We start from the raw sequence: 14344 nt of genomic DNA, 5'->3' as shown, positions 1-14344 counted from the left end.
CCCGGTTTATAAAAGGACATAAACCGAGCAATTATATACGTACCAGGATCAAGTCACACGTATATACAATAGAATGAACAGTATATCATAGCACATATCACGTAAAAGGATATAATAAAGCAAGGACGAATGTATTTATTACATAAATGACAAAAATGTCTGATACAGCGGAAGCGAAGTACAAATACGAGAATCTCTCGGAAGCAGGGCGCCACAGGGACGTCGACTGGGAGACGAACGCCTAGAAGTCCTCGTAGTCCTAGTAGCGCTGAGCGAACTCCCTCGCGTCGGCAGGAACTGAGCAGTAGTAGAGCATCCAAGAGGAAAAAGAGTAGAGTAGGCAAGAGTGAGTACACAACTTGTACTCAACAAGTATAACACAAACTATGAGGCTCTAGGTTGGCTGACTGACTGCATTAGCTTTTAACTCTTGGCAAAATTTTATTAAAGCTATTTACTACAAGTCCCATTCCAGTCTTGTGGTAGCGCTGTTGTCCCAGGTTGTCGCTCTATGAACCGGTCCTTATGGAGAGTGGCCAACCAGGCAGTAAGCACCGTGCTGGCCCCCTAAACCATGTTTCTAACAAAAACCAATTTTTACGAGACGTGAGGCACTCAAGCCACACAGAGGGCCACTCTCAGAATTAAGTTACATATACCATTAATCAAATTGATTAAAAAGGACCAAGTGTGTTATAGCGCGGCACCTAGCATAACTAATCAAAATGCAACCCAAAGGATATATAGAGGATATAAAGTGGCTAGGAAAGTCCTTATAGGCATACAGTATTAAAATGCAGTATGAAAGTGTATTTAAAAGTGATAGGTTGTTCATGTTATACTTGCCTTCCTCGTACTGCTCCTGCTGCTGCTCAAACTGGTCCGAAGACGGCTGATCCGGGTACTGGTACTAGGGCTCCTCAGATGGATCGACGTCTACTCACGAACACATGGCCAAAAGCAAGGCACCCAATAAGCATACAAGCAAACACTAACAGAAGCTAAGAAATAGTACATCAATACATAAAAACAGCACACTAAACTAGTCTAAAACTATACTACGCATTACAACGATCGCGTGGACATAAAGAACGCCTAAAACGGAGTTAAAACGCAAAATCTAGGCTAAAAACAAGTTCTAGGGGCTTATCTGCGAGAAAAACTAAGTTTCTGGGGGTTTTCTGCAAAAACCAAGGACCTAAATGTAATTAACAGTTAGATCTAGGGTCTAACACGCAAAAACATCAAGGCTGGACGGCGGGTACTAATTTGGGAAAACTCAGGGGCCAAAACGATAAAAACAGGACCTAACTGGAATTAGTTTTGAACACTGATGGACTGCTGGTTGATTTCAAAAGAGTTCGGGGACTCTTTAGCAAAAGGGACAGGGCGAAGGGGTATCTTCAGATCTGATCCGTTGGATCGAGATCTGAGGGCCAGAGTTTGATGGTTCTGCGATCTAATCAGGGGCGTTCGCTTGAGATCGGATGGCCACGGGCGAAGGGGCGCGCGGGGAGGCGGCGCTGCTCGCCGGAGCAGAGCTCCGCGGCGGCGCTCGGCCGGAGTACGCCATTTCCGGCGTTCCGGGGGCTATTTGGGATGGGGTTTGGCCGTGGAGCACCATTGCGGCATGGGTAATCCACTGGTGTGCTCGGGTAAGAGGATTTGGGGCTCGGTCGTGGCCTGCGGCGGTGCAGGGCGGCCCTGGGTCGCCGGCGTGCCGCATGCTAGCACCTAGAGGGTGCCGCTGCCTACGGGATCTAGCGCAAAGGAAGTGGGGAGTTGAGAGGGTGCTCACCATGTACGGAATCGGGCAGAGGTGTCGCGCAGCAGCGCCGGCGTCGAGGTCCTGCGGCGTTGGTGCGGTGGCGATATCGGAGGCGGTGCCGGGGTGCAGCTCTGTGCATCAGGACCCCTGGGTTCGACTCCTGGATGCACGAGGATACTCCTACGGTGGCTTTGGTGGGTTGGAAGGCAGTGGAATGGCGGGTCAGCGCCGGTGCAGAGGCACAGCGCGGCGGCGCACGGCGAAGCAGGGTGGAGGCGGCGCTAGGGTTTGGGTGGGGCGGCAGGAGGAAGGTGGGATGTGGGGAGGTCTAGGGCGCATTTAAAAAAGGGGGGAGGCCGGGCCTCGGCGTGCAAGTCCAGGAAGGGATCTCTCCGGAGATCGCAGCGCGACGGGTGAGCGAGAGACGCGGGGAGGAGAGGGATGACAGGCGAGGCCGGGTTGCAGTGAGACAGGAGAGGGAGCGGGCGAATAGAGTGCGTGCGAGCGTGCTGTCGGGCAGGCCCAGGTGGCCAGACGGGGCGAGTGCGGGCCGGGTGCGGAGGAAAACAGAAGCGCGTGGGCGATCGGGCTGGCTGGAGCGGCGGTGTTGGGCCGGGGCACGCTAGGCCGAGCATAGGGGTCAGGATGGCCGAGCGGAAGGGCGCTGCTAGGCTGCGGGGGGGGGGGGGGGGGGGGCTGACCTGCGGGGCCCAGTTAGTAGGGTCTGGGCGCGTGCAGTGGGTTGCTGCTGCCGCTAGCTTGTGGGCTGCTGCACGTGCGGGTTGAGCGGGGAAAGAGAGCGCGTCGCGCTGGGAGGCTCGGCCGCTGGCAGGTGGGGTCGGGGAAGTGGGGTGCGGGGCGCGCGCAGCTGCGGGGTTGAGCGAGAGCGTGCGCGGCTGGGCCAAGCGGGGCGACGTGGAGAGGAGGTGAGCTGGGCCGCGCAGTAGGGGCTGCTATGCTGCGGCTCTGGGCTGAGCGGGGGAGGAGGTAGGCCGCGGGAAGGGAAAGAGGAGGAAGTCGGACTGGGCCTGGTGTGGAGGAGTTGGGCCAAACTGGGTTTGGGTTCTGGGCCGGCCGAAGAGAAGAGAAGGAGGCCGGGTTGGGCCGCTAGAGGAAAAAGGAAACTGGGCTCTGTTGGGCTGCTGGGTTGGATTCACTTCTTCTTTTTCTTCCTCTATTTCCTATTTCTATTTCTAACTCAAACTCGAGCCAAATGAATTCAAATTTGAATTTGAATTCACTCTAGCACTCAAACAAATAAAGCAATGCTCCAGCATGATGCAACAACGAAATTTAACCTAAGATAAAATTTTAATTATTTAAGGAACAAAAATTGGATTAAACGCAAGACTAGCACAAAAATCCTTAGAAATTTGAATAAAGCCAATTAAATTTATTATTAAATATTGAAATTGGAATTAGGGTGTTACAATCTGCTAGGGCAAAGAAGATCTCGAGAACGCCGAGCACCGCAACGCCCAGGTCAGACGGAGGCGTCCATCTCCACCGAGGTCCAGGAACATCGAACACGAGTTCGTCCTGGACTACAATGGCCACCAAGTCTTCGCCACGCCATCTACCAACATGGCCGCCGTACTTTAGGTATTCGAGGGTCTTCATGAAATTCCTGAGATCAAAAAAGCTCGTGCTGATCTCCACATTGCAGCAACCCAGTCTCAGGGCCTGAGGAGGGAGTACTCCAACTACCTGGCACAATTGGGCTCTAACCGCTCGGTACACCCCCATCGCCGCGACGAGGAGGTCGACCAGCTGAATCTTCGTGCCCGCCTCGACCGCCGCGATCTTCGACCCCACATCGACAACCATCATCGTGAGCGGGACGATGCCGAGTGGGAGCGACGTTGCCATTACAACGAGGAACAAGGCGCACCCAGCGCCAACTGCAACAAACGCGATCGCCAACTTCGCGGCAACAACTATGACACGACGGACGACCTGGATGGCTTGTCCACCTTCTCCGACAGGTTGCGAGCCATCTAGTGGCCCGCGACCTTCAAGCCGGTCGGCATCGAGAAATTCGATGGCGAATCCGATCCCAAGACGTGGCTGCGCACCTACGCCATTGCTGTCTGAGCTGTGAACGGCAATAATGACATCATGGTGGTGTACTTCCCGGTGATGATGAGTTGCCAAGCACAGAACTAGCTCGAATCCCTTCCTGCCGGCTCGATCAACTGCTTGCAGGACCTCTGCACCGCCTTCATCCAATACTACCAGGCAGCCTGCCTGGGCCCCAAAACCAGATGGGACCTGGGCAGTGTCACGCAGCGTCCCTCTGAATCGCTGCGTGACTACATCAAAAGGTACTTTGCTAACCCCAACACGATTACGGAGGTTGATGACAGGGATGTGATCTACCACTTCCACCAAGGCCTCCATAGTATCGAACTATGGAGGGAAATGTTTGAAAGCAACCCCAAGACCGTCTCCGACATGATGGCCGTCGTCAACAAGCACGCCGACATGGAGGACGCCGAGCATGCACACCGCCACCACAAGGACCACCGCGACCCCGTTCATCGCCCTTGTCAAAGGGACGATGACCCGGCACGCCTAGGCGGTGATCGTCCTCCATGACACGGCAAGAACCGTGATCACGCCGAGTCGTCCAAGGCCCGCGAGCGCAAGCGCGGCCACGACAACATCGTCGCCGTCGCCGATCGGCCCTAGCAGCGCACTTCCCTCGACCTGGAGGAACTTGACTGGCTCCTCGACGCCAGGTGCCCCTGGCATAAGGACGCCAACCACACGGCGCGCGAGTGCCACGCCCTCTCCAACAGCGTCGCCCCAGAGGAGCCCAAGCATCCAAGGCTGGATGACCGCGATAGGCTGGGTGGCTCCAGAAGCTCCCACGGCCGCGGACGCAGAAACCGCTCACCCAGGAGAGACGACGACAACGAACAAGCCAACAGATCACCCGGCAACTTCCAGGAGGAAGAATGGGTGGTCAATATTATCTTTGGAGGCTCCAGCGCTTCACCCTATCGGCTCGGTGTTCAGGCACCTGGTTGAGCCACTTCGCTGGTCATAGATCTCGATCACCTTCAACCGACGCGACCACTGGGTGCACCTGCCCAGGCCAGGTGCTTACCCCCTCGTGGTGAACCCGGTGATCCACCAGATCCGTCTGGCCAAGGTGCTCATCGATGGAGGCAGTGCCCTCAACATCATCTTCGCGAAGACCTTGGAAGATATGGGCTTCGACATGACCAAGCTGGTCCCCTCGGACCAGGCCTTCTACGGCATCATCTCGGGTGCTGGCTCCACTCCGGTCAGCATGGTTACCCTTCCGGACACCTTCGGCACTCGGAACAACTACAGGATGGAGTCCATAATCTTCGAGGTGGCACCATTCGAGACCTCCTACCGCACCATAATGGGGAGACCAGCTCTCGCCAAGTTCATGGTGATCCCGAACTGCACGTATCTTCTCTTGAAGATGCCGGCTCCAAACGGAGTCCTCTCCATCCGCGGCGACATCTAGACATCTCATTCATGCGAGATGGAGAACATCAACACCACCGAAGCCTTGGAGAGGAGCAGCAACCAGGCCTTGGTCGCCCAGGCGGCAAAGGCCCTTCCGAAGGAACAACTCCAGATACCCTCCAACGACTTGGCATCGGGGTCCCAGCTGCACCCCGACAGCCAGATGAAGGCAGTCATCCTCAGGGACGACCACCCCGACAAGACCGCCTTGATCGGGGCCGAGCTCAATTTCGCATAGGAACTCGCACTCACCTCTTTCCTCCACGCCAACTAGGATATCTTGGCATGGAAGCCTTCCGACATGCTGTTGGCACTCCTTAGCCCAAACGAATTACTCCGCAAGTGTACAGAGACTGATGTAGCCTTCACTAGGGAGTATACCTGGGATATTGAATCCAAGGAACGGTAAAGCTTCGACCAAATCTAGACTACTCAACCGGACGCACCAAAAGAGAAAAGGTATGAGGGAAGAGGGCCTAACTCCAAATAACTTACTATTCTTCCTAGCGACAAGCTAACTACTGACTCGATCTGCTTCGGCGGCCTCAGGGAAGGACTCAGACTGGGGTGAGAAGGTAGTATAACGGCAGTCGGCACTACTACTATGAAAACACCCGAACGTGGTGGACTACGAGGGACGGACAGGGCTGTCATCACCTGCCACCTACCACAACGGTACCATGGAGTGGAACACAACCTGAGATAGCTAACCAAGTCTGGGCACCACGCCCACAACTATTGAGCTACTTGCTCCTACCGTGTACTTAGATAGAAAGCAACCTCAGATAAGTAGAACTTGCTACTTACGCAGACTCAGGATCCCGCAGATCAAAGAAAGTAATTACACAAGTAACTAAAGCAGAAAGTAAAGCAAGCGAGAAACTGAAGTTGAGATGAGGAACTTACTCAAAGATGTATCCCTCTGAGGTGGATACAAAATATGGAGTAAGACCTGAGAGAACTCGAGCCCGCTCCTTTAAGCCTTGTTTGCACCAAAGCTCTCACCTCACTCTCTCCCTATTCTATTACAAAGAGAGCACAAGAGTGAACACTCTTCTCTAATGGATGGTGTGTGTTACAAGTGAGAGGTAGAGCTCTATTTATAGTGCTTCATGGTCAGTTCAGAGCTTGGCGTCGGTTGCAAGCAGGTAAGACGGTTGTACTTAACTTCCACGCCAAGGGGGAGCTTCAGAGGATGACAAGTGGGGCCGGCAGGCCTCCCCTAGGCCGGCTGTTGGCACTCCTTAGCCTATACGAATTACTCTGCAAGCGCACAGAGACCGATGTAGCTTTCACCAGGGAATATACCTGGGATATCAAATCCAAGGAACGGTAAAGCTTCGACCAGGTCTAGAACTAGTTCAACCGGACCCATCAGGGGAAGAGAGGTAAGTGGGTAGAGGGTCTAACACCGGTTAGCTAACTCATTACCCAGAAGACTTAAAACTAAACTGTCTTGATCTACTTCGGCGGCCTCAGGAAAGGACTCAGACTGGGGTGAGAAGGGAGTCCAATGGCAGTCGGCACTACTGCTATGAAAACACTCGAACGTGGTGGACTACAAGGGACGGACAGGGCTGTCACCACCTGCCACCTACCACAATAGTACCGTGGGGTGGAACACAACCCTATGTAACTAACCCAGTCTAGGAACCATGCCTACAACTATCGAGTTTTGTACTCCTACCTCCCGGCAAGGCAGAGAGCACTCTCAAATAAGTAGAACTTGCTACTTACGCAGACAAGGGATCCCGCAGATCAAAGACAGAAAGTAAACAAGTAACTGAAGTATAGAGAAAGACTAGCGAAATACCGATGAGAGACGAGGAACTTCACTCCAAAGATAATTCATTCCTCCTAGGTGGCTTACAAAAGTGGAGTAAGGCTGAAATAATTCAGCACCGCTCCTTTAGCTTGGTTTTCACCAACGCTCTCACCTCACACTCTCCCTATTCTAAGATGGACTACATCTTGTTTGAGGCTCTTCTCCTCTCCAAATGGTGTGTTGAGAGTGGGGGTGTGGGCTGCCTTTTATAGCCCCCCAAGGGGGTGGCTTAGCTTGTAAGCTAAGCTAAGGTTGGCTTAGCTTGTAAGCAAAGCTGTGGTTGCTTAGCTTGAAAGCCAAGCTGTCCATACATGCATGGCGGTTGAGTATCTTCCACTAGAAGGCTGCACACGTGGCAAGGGATTTCATTCATTTCTTGCCGCCTTTCTGTTGCACGCTCCTGATCTTCTGAAGATGTCAGTTACAGTTGCGTTGGTTTGAAGCGAGGCAGTTGGGGGCCAGGCAGCCTGGCCTACGCCGGCCGACCTGGTCTTGTCGCTTCTCGGCCCTCCAATCCACCGACGTGTTGATCAATGGTTGCATATTCTTCTCATAGACGGTTTCCAACTAGAAGATCAGGTTCTCTCTGCATGTGAGTCTGTAAATTCTTGACTCAAGCCTTTCGGTCTTAGGATGTGAATCTTCAGTGAAATCAAGTTGAATTGGCTTGGATTTGTGATTGGAGACACACTGGCAGAAGATGGACATGAGACTCCATGGGTCATTGGCCGGCCGGCCTGGCCTAGGCCGTCTGGCCTGGGATTTCTCCCGTTTTAGCCAATTTTTGCACACTGAGTTCCTGCATTCAAATATTCAACAAAACTTGTGGAACTCGTTAATATAAGTCAAATTTAGTTTGTGTTGGCCCTCAAGTCATGAATTATGGAGAAATGTTGGTGGTAAAAAATCATAGAAATCTACCGCCAACAAACCCCCACATCTAGACTTTGCTCGTCCCGAGCAAAAAGAGTCGGAATTGATCCAGCGGATCAAGCAAAGTTCAGAATGCATGAACTCAAAGTTTGTATAAGAATTATTTCTAAGCTTTCCTCATACCTTGGATTCCGAGTGGCTAACACCTTCATCTTTGAATATTGATCCTCAGAACAACTTGATGGAGAGCATGATTTCCTTTTCTCTGTACTTGGAGTTTTTGCAAGATTTTCAAAACAGGAGGCATGCTCTCATCTCTTTCAACTCACTCTTAGCTCTCTTCTGTATTTGAATCTCACTAAGGTAATTTGAGAAACCTCTCCTACTTTTCGATAGGCTTTTGTGTAGCTTGGGGTAGGGATAAAGATGCATATCTTCCTCATTTATTTTGCAAGATCAAAAATCTTGTCTTTGAGAGTCCATGTCACCTTAGAACTTGGTCATGTGCATGTGTGTGATGGATGAATGTCCTTTTGAGTGGTGCTTGATCTTGGCTTCTCCATCCTTCCCCCTTTTTTTGCTCGAGTAAGAGTGTCTCCTCACTCACTTCCCTCTTCTTCTTTTTTTCTTTTTTTCAGGGGGATGGAGAGCTTCCGATGAACCACTTTTGATGGACTTTATTGATGAATGTGCGTGGTGGATGACCAAAGTACTAGATGATCATGACATTTCTCAAAAGGCAATGATGTTTGATCAAGCTCAAAATGTAAAAAGATAGCTATGTGGGCTCAACTTAAGTCATGTATGGCTCTGGATAGGACATTTGTAAAGTTGAGAGAGCATGAGAGCTGCCTCATTTTAGCCTTTTAAAGATATCCAAGACTTTGAATTAGAAAGAACATGTCTCGCATTTCATTATATCATGAGGGTCAATAGACAAGCTTCAAGTGATCCTATTATGTAAGTTCCAAAGGTAACAAGTACTTGCATAAGAAATAAAACTTAGACACCTTTGAGAATCATGTATGAATTCATCTCTTGCGGGGTTTTCATCCAATTTTAAGTATATTCAATCCAGAATGAATTTGAATGAAAACCTGGAAGAGAAAGGAACATGGGTCGCAAACCAACGTGACAAATTGCACTTGGCAATGTTTGGCCAGGCACGGGTGCATCTGATTTCACTCTACTTCATCCAGGGGTTTCTCTCATTGATGTTCATGTACTTCCCCTGCACACTTGGTGGAATGTTAGAATCGGGGGGGTTGGTTAGCACACAAATGTGCACCAACCAACTAAAGCACAAGCATGAAGCAAAATTTTTTTCAAATAGAGACTTGGCGCTGCTGAAAACAAAATTTTGAGAAAATAATTTGGAAAATAAACCAGCACCCACTACTAGGATAAGGCACGTTTAAGGTCTGGCGATGACCATAGACAAAGGCTCTTGCTCGGATAACTCGTAGACGTCTATTTCTTCGAGTTCCAGTAATTTGGGATCAAGGAATATATTCAATATTGGCCATAGGCTTTGAAGGTATTCCCATCATTATCCTGGAGGATTATAACTCCAAAATCGGCTTTGGTAGGCCTTTTTCCTCCAATCATCCAATTCAGCCAAACACATTTGCCTTTTAATCCCGGCTGATTGGAGATCCATCTTCGACCTCTTGATCGCCCATTGGGATTGTACCATGTTAGTCCTATCCATGTCTTTAAGGATATTCAATATGCTCAGGGTGCCTCGGATGATTTTGCTTTTCCATTTTTTTCCTTGGCATTCATTGTTCGGGTGATATGGAATAGCAACCCGGTGATTTTACTCCAACTCGCTGAGACACTTCCTGCAGGTCTTGTCTTGTGAAATGTGAGTCTTCACCACTAAACATGACTCTTGGAAATCCAAAGCAAGGAAATATGATTTCTTGAACCATCTTCTTTGAATTCTTCTAGTCGGCCGCAACACAGGAAGTGTTTCAACCCATTTGGACACATAGTGTCCACAACCACCAAGATGTACTTACAGTGCTCTGGCATAGGGAAGGACTCATGGAGTCATTTCCCCATACGCCAAAAATTTCTAACTGAAGGTTGCTCTTCAGTGGCATAGAATCACGGGCATTGATATTCCCGTGTCTTGACATCTTGGGCATCACTGCACAGATTCCTTGGCATCTCAAAACTTGGTTGGCTAGAATTATCCCTTCTGCCAAACCTAAGTATGGGTACAAAATTGTGACACCCCAGGTGTTTAATTAGTGAAACTAGGGTCATTAGCACCAAATCATGCATCATTAACCAAGAAACATGGAAATAAATGCATGTGTATGTATGTGTGTTTATGTGTATATGTGCATAGGTCAGAAACCTTAAATAACTTTTAACCCAATGCAAATATGCATATGAAATTGAATAGGCATCTTACTAATGCCATGATAAGCCAAAGTCTAGTTGAAGTCAAAGGGAGAAAATAAAATTTTGCACATGAAATGACGAGTCATTCAAATCACAGTTTTCGAAGATTTAAACTATCTTTCAAATTTTAAACAAATATGCTTTGAAAATAATTTCTCAAACATAGCTCAAATAAACTTTTGCCCAAAACCAAAGTTGTAGAGTTTTAATTGTTGAAAAACATTCGTGTTCAAGGATTTTCACGTTGCCACACAAAAATTGAAGAAAAATTTGAATTCAAACTCGAATAGGGCAATAATGTACATTCATCAAGAATTCGAATTTAACTTTTAATCTAAGCTTCAGATGAGTTTGCGCCTAAAATGAAAGTTGTAGGATTTTAAATTTTGAACTTCTGTATTCAAAATTTTTTGAGCTTCCATTGAAATTTGGAGACAAATTCAAGTCAACACTATTGACCACTTCTCTCTGTACTCTCTTTGTTCTCGCTCTTCTTCACTCTCCAGCACCCGAGCGCACAGCGCAGGGCATCATGCTGCACACGTGCCTGCTCGCCTGCTCACTATCTGTCGTAGCTCGCTGCGCCCACTGCTGCCACCATGCTGCGGCCGCCGTTGACCCCAAGCCTTGATCGTCGTCGCTGCAGCCACTACCCTGTCTTCAATTGCGCGCCGCGACAACGCCGCTCGGCAATAGCCACGTCTAGCCAAGCTCCGCTCGCACCACGGCCAGCCCCTGCCTGGCGCCTGCCCGAGTTGCCCGGCCATGAGTACCTATCCCCGCTGACCTTCCCTCCTGTCCCGTCATCGCTGCGCCACTGACGCCCTGCTCCGTCCGTGCACGCCGCGCCCCGATGTCCGCAACGCGATGCGCACTCGACGCCGTCGGCCATCAATGCCACCCAGCCATTACCCTCACCCTCCTCTCACTAGTAGAAATCTGCTTATCTATGATGATTACCTCATGACGTTCACATATTTTGTCATGAAACATAGTCTATCAATGACGAAATTTTAGAGTTTGTCATAAATCATTGGTGATGGAGCTCAAGCACTAAAAAATTATGATGAAAGGCAACCCATCGTCACAAAACAACGAATTCATTCGTCATAGATCATACGAGCCATTTAGCTTGTGAACAAAAGCATGAGTACGTGGACCCTAACATCACAACAAATGATCTTTTTTTTATTGCAGTACAGCACCGTCAAAGTGACGCATATCAGTCAGACACGTCTCTGATGATGATTTAGAAAACCAAAAAAAAGAAAAGAGAAACAGGTCATGTAACACCACTGCTCTACTCAAGATGACATGAATTTCTTCTTCTGATCAAATTACATAGTGACAAACACTTAATCTGGTAAACCAATCTGGAAAGACAAAAAATAGAGAAATGTAAAGAACAGAGATATTCATTGCAGAGATCCATGAGGCAGCGGTTCAGTGACCACTACTCCAGGTAGCAGCAAGCGGCTGCTCACTCCTTTAGCCATCAGGGAGATCAAAAGCAGCTTGCTTCATTTCATTTCCTCCTTCTTCTCTTCTTACATTTGTTCATGTCAATGTGTGTCTGCAAGCTGTAAAAGTTGAATTTGTAATTTATCTTTGTATCCAGAGAAAATATTACTTTGTCTTTGTTTTGCATCTTAATTTTTTTTAATATTCTGCCTTCTTGAACAAGTAGCTCCTTGCTAGGTAGAAATATTCATAAACAAAATGGTTCTTCTGGCAGGGTAATATTCTTAAACAACTACTATATTTCATGATAATCCCGTGGCATTAATTACAGAAACCAAGCTGAACTTATGCTCTGCAATTCAGTTTTATTTCAACTTAAACAAAATCTTACTGCAGCAAGAAATTTCTTAAATGGCAGAAGATAGTTAGTAGTACAGTTTGAGATCTCTCCTGTAGCACAATCATTAACTGAGAAGAAAATGAGGAAACTACGTGTATTGTGCATACAACATATGGACAAAGGGATGGAATTCATCAATATTAATCTAACAGCAAGAATGATTCTGAACAATTTAGAAGCCATTCGCCATTATACCTCAAGGCATCAGTTGCAGAGGTCCTTTTTTGTTGTGACTGAGCGATCTGCCATGATCAACTTGACTGTCTCCCAATGAGCTGGACATCCAGCAACCGCAATCTGACGATAGCCAACAAAGAAAATGATCAACCTGCAATCTTTTTTTTCTTTCTAATACACGGAATGCAACAAATCAATTTGCAGCATCACACTCCAATCCAAGGCAGCATGACTGGAGGGCTGGATGGCTGCGTGTCTGGAGTGCGGAGGCGGCGAACTTAAAGTCATCCTGGCCCGAGGGAGGTGGCGGCGAGGCACGGTGTGGACGTGCACTTTGAGATCGCCTCTGCCCAGCCTAGACCGTCGCCCATGGACACCGGCCCATTGGACGGAGGTGGTGGACGACCTGGCTGACACCGGCAACATCGACGGCGCCATCTCCCTGGCATTGAAGGAGGGCCGGTGCGGCGTGCGTCGTCGTGGGAGGGCCCGGCCAGGCCGGAGCTAGGTGACGGCGGGGGGCGAGGGCCGGGCCTGGCCAGATCAAGGCAGTGCCAGTGCGGAACATGCCAGATCTGGAGAGGCCGAGGTCGGCGCCTGTGGAGGAGTCCCCGGCTGGTGCGTGGCATCCGTGGAGCTGTGTTCTGAAGCGGTGGAGCGGGGAGGAGGCGGGAGTGGAGCCATCCACGGCGATCTCGACAGCGAGAACCACGGCGGCGAGGGCCACGAGCATGATGCGGGTGGCGAAAAGGAAGACCACAAGGCGCACAGCGGCGGCGGGGACGAGGTGGGTTTGGTCTGGTGTGGCCTAGTGGCACGGCGGCGGGGGAGGCACGGGTGCGGAGGAGGCAGGGGCCCGAGGGCCATGAGTTAAAATGAGAAAAAAATTAACGATGGAAGGAATCGAACCCGCTGGGGGTGATCGCGTGCGGCCGGTTAGACCAATCAGGTTATGCCACATGGCAGATCTAAGATGAAGAACACACAAATAGTTCGCATTTCTCATTTTAATCCGAAATTAAAATTTCTAACTAGTATTTCTCCCTCATAGTAACTCTAAATTTGATGGTTTTTGTTCCTACTTTCTTCTAAAATTATGATCCTTCATTTAAATCTTTTTATTTGTATGTTAATTGTTATTTCATGATTCTTTTGCATATGGCTTGATTTCTTCCTCTAAAGTAGAAATAGAAAACCAACTTTTCTACATCACAACTGGCAAAGTAAAATCACACTTATGATTAGTAAGGTAAAGGTAAGGTTGCGTTCAAATTTCAAGTTCATACGACTTTAAAAGTATTATGAAGTATTCAAATCTCAAAGTTTGACTTAAGTTATAAGAAACTATGTGAGAGATGTACCCATTTGTGAACAATCAATAATCTTACTTTGTCAAGACCATCTGTTTTTTTATAGCAAGATTATAGACTTAAAATATGTTTCCATGTCAATTTGTAGAATATTTTGAACAAATTTAGATATTATTACAATTATCCTATGATAATTTGGAGATTGATGATTGAATTACCAATAACAAACAATTGAATTTTTCATCTATCTTTAGAACATGGGCTGCAGGGAAACATATGAGCCTAAATATAATTTTTTTCAAAAATTTTGAGTCTTATAAGGTGTACATTTAGATCATTTTAAACCAAGATTTGCCTTAAAAATAATTAATGATTTAGTTTAACGGGTCAAAAAAACATTCCTGGGCCGTTTTCTGCTAAGGCCCAACTCATCTTGATCGTCCATCTCCGAACCAACGATTCGTATTGATAGTTGGATGTATAAAAGACCTAGCCAGCCAGAAACCCTAGCTCCTTTATCCCATTCGTTCCCAGATCAGCCGCCGCCTCCCCTCTTTTCCTACTCAGATCCAGCACCAGCACCTCCTCTCCGCCTTAGATCCATCACT

Source organism: Panicum virgatum, chromosome 8K (assembly GCF_016808335.1).
Source record: "Panicum virgatum strain AP13 chromosome 8K, P.virgatum_v5, whole genome shotgun sequence".
In the NCBI taxonomy this organism is placed as follows: domain Eukaryota; kingdom Viridiplantae; phylum Streptophyta; class Magnoliopsida; order Poales; family Poaceae; genus Panicum; species Panicum virgatum.
This window is presented reverse-complemented; position numbering follows the sequence as displayed.